This window comes from Schistocerca cancellata, chromosome 1 (genome assembly GCF_023864275.1).
Source record: "Schistocerca cancellata isolate TAMUIC-IGC-003103 chromosome 1, iqSchCanc2.1, whole genome shotgun sequence".
Taxonomy (NCBI): Eukaryota; Metazoa; Arthropoda; class Insecta; order Orthoptera; family Acrididae; genus Schistocerca; species Schistocerca cancellata.
This window is the reverse complement of record NC_064626.1, coordinates 387739902-387754882: the sequence shown is the minus strand read 5'-3', so window position 1 is coordinate 387754882 and position 14981 is coordinate 387739902.

The following is a 14981-nucleotide window of genomic DNA, read 5'->3' as shown; positions in this document are numbered from 1 at the left end:
TTACTAGCATGATAGAGTCTGTGTTTCAGCCTGGAGGTCCCATATACAGCACATATTCTTTATCACTATCATGATTTGAGCTCATGTGTACAGTACGATAAATGTTGACAGCTTAGTTCATTCTTCTGCTGCCGAATACGAGTGCATTCAGCCTCACCCAGATAACGCGTCACTTCCGAGACTGGGGAGGCGAAACAGCCCCGGCTCGAATCCACCTCCCGGATAACGATGAGGGCTGGTACGCCGGCCAGCCTGGATCTGGATTTTAAGCGGTTTCCCACACCCAACAAGGTGAATAGCAGGCTGGTACCCGCGTCCAGTCTCAGATTAGGACTTCCGATATTTTTAATATTATCGGGAATCCGATATATCGATATTTAAAAAATATCATTATCGGTCCTCGATATATCTGGAAAAAGTATCGAGATATCGATGTATCGCTGGAAAGGATGCCGACTAGCCGGCCTATAAAAATATCGGCTGCACGTTGTAAATATGCTGCTGGTTTTAGAACTATATATTTAGGTACTGATTTATTATTAGATATTCGATACATCAACAAGCTACCAGCGTGCCTATCACCCTTAGAGCAAGAACTGAAAGGCAAACGATACACGTTTAGGCAGCTGGAGTGGAACCTGCAGCGACTAAAGGTAAACTGCTCACCTGACCGCTTAGTAGTTTCCGCCAGCGAGTCATATCTCCATTGCTGTCGTAATGCCGTTTTGTCGTTCTCTCAGACCGGATGTGCGGGATTGTTCATTTGCCTCCACCTTCGTGAGAATAAGTTTTAGTTTAGCCGTGGCGTTTATACCTTACCGTGCACATAGAAATTACAATTTTCACCGTAACCAACTCAGAGTTGTAAGTTTGATAATCGATTAAATGAAATGTTAATTCGACCAGTAGAAACCTGTTACTAACATCCATATACTTGTAATCGCAACATCGTTGAAGTCACGATACCTGAGCATGTAGGCACATACTTTTCTCTTGCAGCATCCCCGAATACAATGGAAGCACAAGAGCAGCGGGATGTACGGCGAAGCAAGGTCTTTCTGGCGGGGAAGGTAATACGTCGTATGTCATGTGGTGGCCTATTGAGTGTAAACGCAGATGCAAATAACGCACTGTGGCTTTTTGGTGTGTCAGACCTGAGGGCTGTGTCCCACCCCACTCGTTGTCAGGTACACAAACCTCCCACCACTACAGAGACTCAAATCGTCGTCTCACAAACATCTGTACTAAATTATAGGTAACACAAGAAACAGAAAAGCGTCACCCAATTAGCCACATGGCCTTGAGTTGGTGTCAATAATGCTTCCATGCAATCGGGTAACACATGGTAACTAAACACCATCGTAAGTAAGTCCTTGTCTTTAGTTGAAGATGTATTCTGTTAGCTTTCTACCATTATCTCCATCAACAGAAACTATTTCACACGAGTGAAGTAAAAACACTTGCACCAGAACGTGAGCCATTTGAAGTAAAGGCCTCCTTTAGACTTCCTCACATATTAGGCCTACGCATCCATGTCGCTCCTACACGTACGCTTTGGACGTAAAGCAAATCGCCATTGACAAATACTTTTTTGTCTCTTACAATCCAGCAAAGAAATTCCTTTGTCCATCTATCCTATACACACGCACCTACATGGCTTTTCCAAATCCTGTTCATATTTATTACAGTTTTCCACTTCTGTCTATATCCTGTTCCACTCCCTTGTTTTATTGTCTTTGTTACTTATTTCCATCCTGAATCACGCCATTACTCTTTGAACAAACCGCAGTTTCTAAAGAATTTTGCGCTAAAATTCCATGTCTCATAGCCATAGGTCAAAAGTGGTAAACAGAATGTAAACTTTCCGTTTCACACATATCGGAAGCTTTGTTTTGAAAGCTCTGTTTAGTTTCCCAGGAGGACTCCAGGCTATTTTTAGTCCTGTGTTTATTTTTATTTCAAGTCCATCGAGTTAAATCAGCTGGCCCCTGAGGTAAGGTCCAGAGGTGCAACTTTATTGCACATGTACTGTCTGCAAGCAGCCAACCTGCGTTCCGACAGAAAAACACTTTAAAATATCTCTCTACAACGAAACACACGAAAAATCTGAAATTTAAGTATGGTATAGATCTTTACAGTGACTCTAAGAATTTCGAAAAGGTTTCGTAATTTTAACGAGGGTGGAAGTTATATTAATTTGCTTGAAACTTATGAAATTTTCCCGTCCGGGAAACAGCTTAAAATTCATGACGTCATATCTTCAGAACTACTGAGCTCACTGAAATACTTTTTTTCTTTGATTACCAAAATGATTCGCTTGGTAACGATCTTTCCGAAGTTCCATATTGCATTTGGCTTTCTATGTATGAGCTTCGGAAAAGGATTTTTCATTTTGTTGTTGTTGTTGTTGCTGCTGCTGTAATTTTCTTAATGTTTAATTCTTAACGAGTATGAAGTTTAAAATTTCTATCTCACTCAAAACTCACATAGAAATTCTGAAAAAAATCTCCTATGTTGTAGATGTCTGTGTGTCTCTAAGAGTGTCAAAAATCTCTTCTTAGTTTTTATAAGAGCCAGATACGGCCATTTTGCTAGAAATAGGCAAAATTTTCTCGTCCGTAAAAGCTTCCTGCTTTGGAAGTGATAGGCACAATCCTTTGCGAATCGAAAATGGCGACGTAGTGGCAGCAGGCAATGCCAAACAACTTTTCAGTGGCGTAATGGTGGCTGGAGCAGTTATCTCGATGACTATCAGATGTCGACTACTCTAAAGTGGACTATAAATACAAAAACCTGTCCCATGATGTACGACTTCATTGTTGCAAGACTTGCACGGTTTTCTTCCACTAGTAGTTCAAGTTGATTCGCACTAGAGACAAAAAGACGTTGTCAGCAACGAAACGAACATGGGTTTGATATGCGGCATTAAAACGCATTGCGCATTGGCTTTCTCAGTTTAGGATTCTGACAAATTCCTTTACTGGAACTGAGAATCGTTTTGATGCTACGGGATCTCATTCTCTAACTTCTTTCTCAGTTCTGATTTTGCTTCTGTAATCATCAAGTCTAATGATAGTTGCTTCACAGAAATTTATATCGTTCGCTATGCTAACACAGGCTCTTCAAGGGCCGTTAATATACAGTTATTTTGAATTTAGACCAAAACTTTCTCTGAATCTGTGGATGTCAGGCAAAGCGTTCATTCATAATCATTGATGTGTTTGATGATTTCGTTCACGGTCTCCAAATGGTCTGCTACGCTGTACGTTACAGCTGCCATCAACGCGGAGATTGATTTTAACAACGTAACACTTTAGTAAGCTTGATTCTGATGAAGGTGGTGTGCCATTCGAACTGAAACAGACAGCCAGTTTTAGCGGCACCTACAGTTTAACGTCGACTACAGATCAGGGTCCAGCTTAAATTTTTATTTCTATTGGACCACATTCATTTTGAAACCTTCTTCCTCTCTTCATACCTGGAATAGCTTTATACGGTTCCTGATGACGTTACTTCCAGAGTTTCATTTTTGCACAAATTGCTAAACAACCGAGATAGAGATGTGAATACAGTTCTTCTGTGACTATAGAAGACATATTGATGGTATCTGAATTGGGCCCCAGCCGTGAGATAATACATTTTTAGACAAATAATTGTTTGCCTCGCGTTGCTGCAGGTTTACTGCCGAGGAGTAAGAGAGCGAATCGGAAAGAAGGATCCATTTATATCATATAGGTCTTCAGGATTGGAAATTAAGAATCAAAAGATGTTTATTTCGGCGAGACTTGAAAAAAGTGAGGAATAGCGTTGTTAAAGATGTGTCTAAAATTATGTTAACAACTACCACTTTGGACCCGTCGAATTAAAATTGAATGAAAAGAATTTTTGATACCGTAGGAGTTTCGCCTTTATTATTTGAATGGCATCATCAGGTTCTCAAATACGTGCATATTTGTGTTAACAGCATTTTATTTAATACAGGATGTTCAGAAATCCCGTTGCCAAATTCTAGGATCTGTAGAAGGGAGTTTGATAGAAAGAGAAAAGTCTCAGAGTTTCTAGTCCTGGTATGCAATGGGGTGGACAGGATGACATTTACTGGCTCAGACGGACACCAGATGGGGGGGGGGGGGGGGTCGTATGCAAAGTTTAATTTACGAGACGCCTGTATAGACAGAGGAAGACCTGATAACACGAGTCCTGCCCGCTGCTCTAAAAATTGAACAGACACCAGGTGGGATGGAGAGAGTGTACCAGAACATGCGTCGTAGTTACAATGTCTGTAACAACGCTAGCGGTCGCCACATCGAGCCGCTGTGTAATGCATCATTACTGTTCTGTACGTACAGTATGCTGGGTTCCTTTTTGTTTTGGAACAGTGTAAACACGTAATGTTTAAGTGTTAATACAAACAAATGTGCTTAAGTGATAAATGGATGTTTCGTTATGTTTCTTATCGAACTGTTGCCTAATAACTGTACTGCGTCACGCTTAATTCGATTCCTCAAGCAGATATCCATGAGTTAAACATCTGAATAGGAACCGTCGTAGAACGGAAACGGTACGTTTCCGGACATGGGTTCCTGTTCAAAATATTATGTACTCACTTCCCTCTACAAGTCCTACAAATTTGTGACGGGAATTTCCGAACTCCCTTTATATTGGTCATTGTACCGGGCGATCAAAAAGTCAGTATAAATTTGAAAACTTAATAAACCACGAGTAATGTAGATAGAGAGGTAAAAATTGACACACATGCTTGGAATGACATGGGGTTTTATTAGAAAGAAAAGAAAAACAAAGTGTTGCTAGACTCGTGAAAGATCTCTTGCGCGCGTCGTTTGGTGATGATCGTGTGCTCAGCCGCCACTTTCGTCATGCTTGGCCTTCCAGGTCCCCAGACATCAGTCCGTGCGATTATTGGCTTTGGGGTTACCTGAAGTCACAAGTGTATCGTGATCGACCGACATCTCTAGGGATGCTGAAAGACCACATCCGACGCCAATGCCTCACCATAACTCCAGACATGCTTTACAGTGCTGTTCACATTATTCCTCGGCTACAGCTATTGTTGAGGAATGATGGTGGATATATTATGTATTTCCTGTAAAGAACACCATCTTTGCTTTGTCTTACTTTGTTATGCTAATTATTGCTATTCTGATCAGATGAAGTGCTATCTGTCGGACATTTTTTGAACGTTTATATTTTTTTGGTTCTAATAAAACCCTATGTCATTCCAAGCATGTGAGTCAATTTGTACCTCTCTATCTACATTATTCCGTGATTTATTCAGTTTTCAAATTTATACTGACTTTTTGATTACCCAGTATACTGAGGTTATAAAAAGTTATGGCACTTCTTAATTTTCTATGGCGTGATAATAGTTTGCATATCTACCTAAAATTACGTAGATGCTACTCTACATGTGTTGTTCCGGATTTATATTCTATCTGTCATCGTGCTTATTTCCTTACGACATTTTACTTGCACAGAAGTAGGAAGTGGCCACTCACTTTCCTCGCGTTATGTTTTGGATGTTGTTGGTGTTGCCAGCTGCGGAGTGTGTGTTTTTAATATTTTGTGTGTGTGTGCAATGATACTTGTTTTAATATGGTTAGGGGTATGTACCCTTACTGTTTTTTATAGTTCTTTCTCATTTCAGGCCACTAAAAAGGCCGTCAAATAATAAAGGCGAAACGCGTACGGCACGAAAAATTCGTTATATTCAGTGCAGTTGTAATCGGACGCATAAAAAGTGGTAATTCGTAACATAATATGAATCGTTCGAAGAAATGTGATAAGAAATTTTTCGGGAGCGATCTAACAGTTCCTAACACGGGCGTGCTACGTAACCGGCAGCTGTTCCCAAAGTTTGCGTAGAGTTTTTAAACGGGACCGAGCTCGGTCAACAGATGCTTAAGAGTTGCAACACGCGGCGCTGCTTCCACGGGTTATTAGCGGCGAATTAGAGGCCACATTGTCACGGCCTACGTTGCAGGGCCGTTCATTAGGGCGCGCTTAGCGCTCGCGCGCGCTCCCCGCCACTTTGCTGGGTCAATATCTGCGCGCAGCGGCCGCCTCACCTGCTGCTCGCGGACCACTTCTCTGAGCCCTCTGGCTCAGCCGAAATACCTCATCTCGTGAAACCACCCTCACACACACGTGGAACTCGCGAATTTTCTCTCCTGTGTCAGCTAATTCGGCGATGTGATCTTAAGAAATACAGCGTGTACCAAAAAGAATCATCAGAATTTAATAAATCGTAACTATTATGTTATTTGAAATATGTGCTTGGACAACGTACTGTTGGAACGAGCAAACTCTCGAGTTTCACATGGTTCCCGCTAGATAGCAGCAGTGTGCGCCCACTTCAGTTCTCTTGAAAATGGCGCCAACAACAGATGTAAGTAGGCTGTTTAGGTTTTTATGTTGGTAACGTCACGTAGCGCTCTGTATGAAAATCACTGGCTGTGCTGTGTGCAGTCTGTGTCTGGTTGGCATTGTTGGAATAGTCGCTATTGTAGTGTTGGGCAGTTGGATGTGAAGAGCGCGTACCGTTGCGCAGTTGGTGAGCCGCCAGCAGTGGTGGATGTGGGGAGAGAGATGGCAGAATTTTTAAGAGCGGACGATCTGGACATGTGTCCGCCAGAAAGAGTAAATTTGTAAGACTGGATGTCATGAACTGATATATATTTTTTAACTTTTGAACACTATTAAGGTAAATACATTGCTTGTCCTCTATCAAAATCTTTCATTTGCTAAGTATGCCTTCAGTAGTTAGAGTCTTTTATTTAGCTGGCAGTATTGGCGCTCGCTGTATCGCAGTAGTTCGAGTAACGAAGATTTTTGTGAGGTAAGTGATTCATGAAAGGTATAGGTTGTTGTTAGTCAGGGCCATTCTTTTGTAAGGATTATTGAAAGTGAGATTGCGTTGCGCTAAAAATATTGTGTCAGTTTATTGATGATCAGAATAAGTAAAGAGAGAAATGTCTGAGCACATTCAGTTTTGCTCAGCTGTGTGAAAGTCAAATAACGTAAGGGTTTTATCAGCATAGCAATTCATAAATTTTTCTAAGGGGACTTTACACAGAAAGCGTTTTGAGTTCTTCGTTTTGCGCAGTGCGGATCAGTAATAAACGTTCAGCGTGACTTTCGGACTAGGTATCGTATGGATCCTCCTACAGAACAGAGCTTTAGACGAAGACATGAAAAATACCGAGAAACAGGTTGTCTGTATAAAGGCAAGTCGCCGGGCCGTCCCCGAGTGCCTGACACAGACGTCGAACGCATCCACCATAGTCTCAGAAGGAATCCTCAGAAATCCGTTCGCCGTGCACCTCGATAGCGTCGCATGACCCCGATGCCCGTCTGGCGTGTGTTGCGTCGACGTTTACACGTGAAACCACAGAAAATCCAGCTAATGGAAGTTCTTCGTGAGGGTGACAAATAACAACGTGTGGAATTCCGTAATTTCGTTCTTGGCAAGATGGAGGATGACAGTTTTCTTCCTCTCTTAGTGTTTAGTGACGAGGCAACATACCATTTAAATGGAAAGGCGAACCGTCATAATGTGAGAATATGGGGTACGGAACAGCCACATGAAGTTGTACAACATGAGAGGGACTCTTCAAAATTTACTGTGTTTTGCGCAGTTTCACGGGAAAAGGTGTATGGTCCATTTTTCTTAGCCGATAACACTATTACAGGAATCACATATCTCGATACACTTGAGAAATTTCTTTTCCCAGCGCGCGGAGTGGCCCTGCGATTAGAGGCGCTATGTCAAGGATTACGCGGCCCCTCCCGCCGGAGGTTGGAGTCCTCCCACGGGCATGGATGTCTGTGTTGTTCTTAGCGTAAGTTAGTTGAAATAGTGTGGAAGTCTAGGGATCGATCGCCTCAGCAGTTTGGTCCGCTTGGGAATTCACACACATTTGAAGTTTTCTTCTCCCACAGCTGGAGACTGATTCGAACGACTTCATTTACCAGTAGGATGGGACTCCGCCATACTGACATCTGGAAAAGCGGGAATTTTTAAATCAAAGGTTTACTGAACGCACTGGACCAAATGATTCAGCCTTAACATTACTGGCCCCCAAGGTCAATGGACCTGAATGTATGTGATTATTTCATGTTGGGGTATATTAAAGACGATGTTTGTTTGCTTCCGTTACTAACAACAATGAATGAACTGAAACATCGCATAGCAGCAGCTATGGAAGCTGTAACTCAAGACATGCTCGCTGCAGTGTGGGAAGAATCTAAATATCGCATTGACATATGCCGTGCAGCTCAAGGGGGGCATATTGAACACCTATGAAAAGGTACGAAAAAAATTTTTGAGTTTCTCGTTCATCTTAAAACAAAATTCATTGTATATGTTTATTAGCTTCAGAAATATAGATGTGCCAAATCGGATGATTCTTTTTGATACACCCTGTACATCTACCACTACCACACTGTAAAAGAGAACATTTTTACACGCAGCTCCCAGCGTTCTCCATACTTAGAACAAATTCTTTTGAAGTTTGACAAGCATGTATTTTAATCAGTTCCGTATTATGGATTTCAAGTGTATTATGGCTTGTTGCTTCATTTAAGTTCTACTTCAGAATATAAATGAGATGGTTTAGCAAATTAGGAAAAACTTTTTTCGCCAGAGGCTGTAACAGGGTGGAACATGTAATTTCTGCACCCTAAAATAACATCGGGAGTTGTTAGAGAGGTAACATTGGAGACGAGGCCTTACGTGGTGCCTCAGTTCGTTCCGTGTCCACGTAGTAAGCGCGAAAGGGTCGCCGAGATGTTCAGCCAACACCAGCGGCAGGCGCTGCAAGAGAGGCGTTCTCTATCTCGGTATGGTATACGGTACTGATATAGTTACAAGAGTTTACTATCCTAGGAGAGTCAACGAATATATTGCTTCCTTCTAGGCGTATCCCGGAAAATGGCCATGAAGATAAGAGCAGACATATTGGAGCATACCGTCAATCGTTCTTGACGCAAGCCATACGCGGCTGGAACAGGAAAACAGGGAAGTGACGTACGTAAAGTACCCTCCGCCAAACGCCGTAAGGTGATTGACAAGTATCGATGAATATGTAGAAATCGAATGTTTTACATTTACACAAAAAAAATTAAAAATCAAGTGAAGTACTAAATGATAATAAAACACGTTTTAGTTTATGTACGGAGTGCGGACGGGAACGGGGTGTCATTGATTGATTCTGCCTGCTATGTTCCCTTTATGAGCCTACCGCTTCATGTAACCTACGACTACCACTAAAACACACCTTCCTCAGTTATTTGTTTTGTATTCGAATCTCTGTCTTACCCTACAATTTTTCCCGTCTTTCGTTCCTTGTGGTGCCATAAAAATTAATACCCAATGTTATAACTAATATCTTTTCCTGGAAGGTTCCACAGAGAATCTCCTCTTTTCTTATACTATCAGCGCGCTTAATTTTCAGCGTCCTTCTGTAGCACCATATTTCAAACGCTTCGATTTTCTTTTTTTCAGTTTTCCCGTGGTCCGTGATTCACTACCATACAACGCTGTGCTCCGGACACACATTCTCAGAAATTTCTTCCTGAAGTTGAGACCTTTATTTTTTTTAGAAAAGGAATTTACCAATACTGTAAGGAAACGATAGATGTGGTGCTGCAGAAGAGACAAATGGAAAGTCAGCGTATAGTATTTTTCTTCAGGGCGTTATTTTATTGAAGTCTAGGTAATCAGTTCTCACTTGCTGAGCCACGGTGGGAAACTTAATGATCTGCCCCTTTGTTGAGCTGCGTGTACACTGCCGGTAGGTCTAGAAATTAAACCACATAATTTCTTCTCTCACAACACTGCGTTGTTCGTATCATCGGTATGAAGGCTGGTGAATTAATATATACAGCGCGAAGCTTGGAATGGGTGTTCGTATATAGGCAGTCGGGAAGGTGTTACCATCTGAGTTCTAGAACCGCCGATAATATCCTCGGAGTGCGGTCGTGATAACATCCAACGGACACCAGCTACATCCTAGAGTGAAGAAAACACATGTTTGCTTGAAGCTCATCAACAAAACTGAACAATACAATCTTTGCTCCTTCATTTTCTCTTTTCTGTGGGGCGTACAACAAGCACTTTGACTATCTTAGAAAATTTAACCAACAACTTCTAGCTGTGTGTTACCTAACAGTTACTCGTATCTTCAAGTATATAGTGTGTAATTGACGTGAAAGAAAGATCACCTTAATTACAGTAGTATCTGTCGCCTTGTCTGTGATATGAAACAGATTTATGCAGTCACACGATGGACTAAACTGAACTCCGCGACCTGGCTTTGATGACCACCTGATGATAATGACGATATTTGGTTTGCGGCGCGCTCAACTGCGAGGTTATCAGTGCCCGAACCAATTCCCAATCTTTTCACTGTCGCGTCGCACCACTTTCCCGAGTGGCGATGAGTACAACACAAAACCCAGTCCACGGGCAGAGAAAGTACCCGAACCGGATGACCATGTGATGGCGCCAAAATGAAACCACCTATTAGTTTTCAAAAATGGCTCTGAGCACTATGGGACTTAACTTCTGAGGTCATCAGTCCCATAGAACTTAGAACTAGTTAAACCTAACTAACCGAAGGACATCACACACATCCATGCCCGAGGCAGGATTCGAACCTGCGACCGTAGCGGTCGCGCCGTTCCAGACTGCAGCTCCTAGAACCGCTCGGTCACTCCGGCCGGCACCTTTCAGTGAGTCTCTCATGTTTCCTCAATGGTGATTTTATTAGATAGAAAACGGTAGCGGACTGGGAGAAGGAGGGATGAAGAAAGAGTTCGAAAACATCACTAAGGAAATCTCCACACGTTCGCCAGAAGATTTCAAGGGAGAAGGAAATCTCAGTTAAACGGTCACCCGGCATTTCATCTACACTTTTCCCGCATTATAAGAGGTGCTCAATAAGTTTCCGCCTGAGGCTGCTGCTGCTGCAGCGTATAACGTGACTCCGATGCGCACCGACATATAGGCAAGGGATTACTGTGGTATTCGTGTCTTTCCGACGTGCATGCGGTAAATGCGGGAACGTGAACTATGTCGACGTTATTACCAAATGCGCCCAAACAGCTGCAACGTGCTGTTCTTACTTTCTTGCTGCCGAAGGACAAACGCCGGTAGACACCCATCGGAGAATGAAGAATGCGTACGGGGCAACAAGTGTATCGGAAACCACCGTTGTGGACTAGTGCCAAGGGGCTCTGCTGATGCGCCATAACGAGCGTGTACTTGTAACAAATGTCCTAGCGCAGAAGCTATGCCGGCCGGGGTGGCCGGGCGGTTCTAGGCGCTACAGTCCGGAACCGCGCGACTGCTACGGTCGCAGGCTCGAATCCTGCCTCGGGCATGGATGTGTGTGATGTCCTTAGTTTAGTTAGCTTTAAGCAATTCTAAGTTCTAGGGGATTGATGACCTCAGCAGTTAAGTCCCATAGTGCTCAGAGACATTTGAACCATTTGAGCAGGAGCTATGCGAGCTCAAGTCGGAGACATTCGAGCACCCGACCTATAATTCTGATCTGTAGCCTTATAGAAGATAACTGTCGATGGTGACGTTCGCTGCAGTAGTACATGTAGTTGCAGATGTATAGAAAATTATATTAACTGTTGATGGTAGCAAGCAAGTATGTATAAAGTTATTGTTTAAATTGCCTGCGACAAACACGAATAAATAAATAAATATCTCCGACTGTCTTTATAATCTGTGTCACAGACTCCGGTCCCCTATTTGATTTAGATACACTTTTCTTCACTGTGCTGCTCTGACCGTGGTATACGAGTATTCCTTCTTGCAACCGCTTTAGCCACTTCTTTTTCCAGAACGACAATCACGTATGCAGACCTCGGCAATTGTATCTTACCCTCTCACACTTTCACTCTACTTACGAATTTTCTTTCACACTCTTCATTGCATGCGCGATTTACATATTAAAAGTTGCGTCCCTGAAACACGTAATTTCTTTAGTCTTTTTTCTGCTTTTATTATTCTCATTTTATATTTTACAATATGGTATATAAAGGTCTGCTACTGAAAGAAATTCTGAATGTCTTGGTACACGTTGCATGGTCGAAGACTATATGGTTCACAAAAACTATGGAAATGTTCCGCAACTTTTCAAAATGTTAAGTCTTCTATACCTAAATCACATATGTGAGCTGTCGACTATTTTTGAAGTGAAACTGTTAATTCGTTGTTGCTTTACTTTTCTTCCTTCGTTCTGTTCTTTGAATCAAAAGTCCGAAAGCGTAAAATGTGCATTTGATCCTGCGAAGTTCATATATCTGTTTGCTGGTGTTGGCTTTGCCAGTCTCAGAGTAAAGCTTCTCTGAAAACTTGGAGATAAAGGCCTTATTTCACATACTTTGGAAGTCCGACTGAATAATCATCCGATTTTTCTAATTACCTAACGTGGGTGTGGTTCTCCGTAAAAACAGAAATCGCGGCAGTGAATCGTTTGCTTCTTGCTCCTATATCGCGCTGTTACATGGCTCAGCCCACTCATTCAGTCTTGCACTTAACTCGTTCTGTGCCTTTGTTTTTCTTCCTGGAAGCAATAATGAATTGCAGTCGTGATATTCGCACCTTTCCTTCTCAGCGCCTAAAAAATTGCGCAAATGAGAGGACGTGGTAAAGTTTTGTTTAAGGTATGAGAAGCAGGAAGCGTCGCAGAATTCATGTAATCATTTTTTAAAGACAAAATCTGGGAATGTAAACCTGATGAATGAGCGTCTATGATTCCAAAAGTCGCCACGACAGTGCTTACGGATCTAAAGGAAATATACGTATGCAGGTATCCAGTCAGATTACAATTTTTAATTACGCATCGTCTAAATGACCGCTTTCCTTCTGAACTTGCTTATTAAAATGGAGTCTCCATACTGGTCTCCAAACGTAGGTGCGTAATCGCCTATCATCTGAAATCATGTCACGAGGACAAACTAGTTGGAAATAGTACAGCCAAATTGCATGACGAAGTATTTATGAAAACGTTGGCAAGTTTATTTGTCCACTTCGTTTATATTCAACATTTTGCCTACGACGTCCGTAGAACTGCGTGACAGCAAAATTAAAGAATGCAACATCGATTTTTTCGATGTGGTGTTTTATGTTGACGTGATAATTTTCAGGTACTGGTTCTTTCGTTAAGAGTTATTATCATTTACTCCTTGATGTCTTTTGTAATTTACGTTAAATTGGAAAATTTCGTTTGTGATCGGTTTATTCAAAGGATATTTTTCTCTCTTCTTATAATTGAAAAAGAGATTCTGTTTGATTTCATTTTTATTACGACCAGTTCCAGTAACTGCTAAAATGTTGTGGAGAAGGTGAACCAGAAACTGCGTCTTATTGACGGAACGCTTAGAAGATGCAACAAATCCGCTAACACTTCGTTTTTGCGTTCTATTCTGGAGTATTGTTGGTCTGCGTGGGATCGTTATCGGATAGGATTGAGAAACATCAAAAAACCTCAAAGAAGGGCCAGTAATTTTGTGTTATCACGCATATAATAAGCGAGTTGGGCTGGCAATCATTAAAAAGACAGGAGTTTTCCATTACGCTGAAATTCTTCCACGAAATTACAATCACTAACTTCCTTCTCTGAATGCCAAAACATTTTGCTTACTCGTTGGATATAGGTTCCCTTTTATGTAAAACAGTTTTTTCTTTCTTATCCAAACATTTTTCGGCATCTCTGTACCATCGTCAGTGGATTTTGTTTGTTGAAAAACTGTAAAAAGTGAACATATTTTAGGCTGTAACTGGTCTAACAAATGAAGACTAAAGACAGTTTTTGTTCTTACCTTGATTTTATATTACATGATTTTGCAGGACCATCTCTACGGTGTTCTGCCTTGATAGCTTGTCATCTGCATACAAAACGATGTAAATGTGAATTTTATCGGCGAGTTAACACATCCCTTGAATTTTAAAATCTTGATTTTGGTGTGGCAAATTGTTTTGCGTATATATTTATTATTATTCACGTTTTGTTGTGACTGATTCTTCTTCTTTCGCGTTCTGAGGGCACTGTACACACATATTAAACGTTCTTTGTGTAATTTCGGTTTTTTCACTTCGCAAAAGTTATTTAACACTTTAACGAAACTTTACAGAAAAGGCAACACGAACAGCTAAAGGAGATTACACACACACACACACACACACACACACACGCGCGCGCGCGCGCGCGCGCGTAAAAAAGCCCGCACGCACCAACAAACCCACACAGAAATAGAGATAAAAGTAAACAAAATTCAAATTCGACGCCAAACTCACTCGGGAACAACAGCATTGGGTATACCGCGTTTCGCGAAGTGAGAAAGCATTTGAAAAACCGAACTTACACGAAGTAAATTTAATATGTGTGTACAATGCCCTCAGAACGCGAAAGAAGAAGGATCAGTCACAACAAAACGTGAGTAATAACAAATACAGACGCAAAACATTTTGCCACGCCAAAATCACGTTTTTAAAACTGAAAGGATGTGTTAAATGGCGGATAAAATTCGCATTTACATCGTCTGGTTTGCACACGACAAGTTATCAATGCAAGACACCGTTCAGATAGTCCTGCAAAACGACGTAATGTAAAATCAAGGTAAGAACAAAAACGAACAGAAACTGTCTGTAGGCCTCATTTTGTTAGACCAGTTACAACCTAAAATATGTTCTCTTTTTACTGTTTTTCAACAAACAAAATCTACTGGTGATGGCACAGAGGTGTCAAAACATGTTTGGGTAACAAGAAAAAATATTGCTTTGCGCAGATTCCGTCCAAGTTTAACTGCAAACACGAAAAAATACAAGGGCTGCAGATCCAAAAGATATTTTGTTTACCCTCACCTAATTAGGGAGAAACACCCACAGTGGTAAAATAAGAGACTTCAGAACTCGCAATAAAACATTTAGATGTTTATTTCCATTA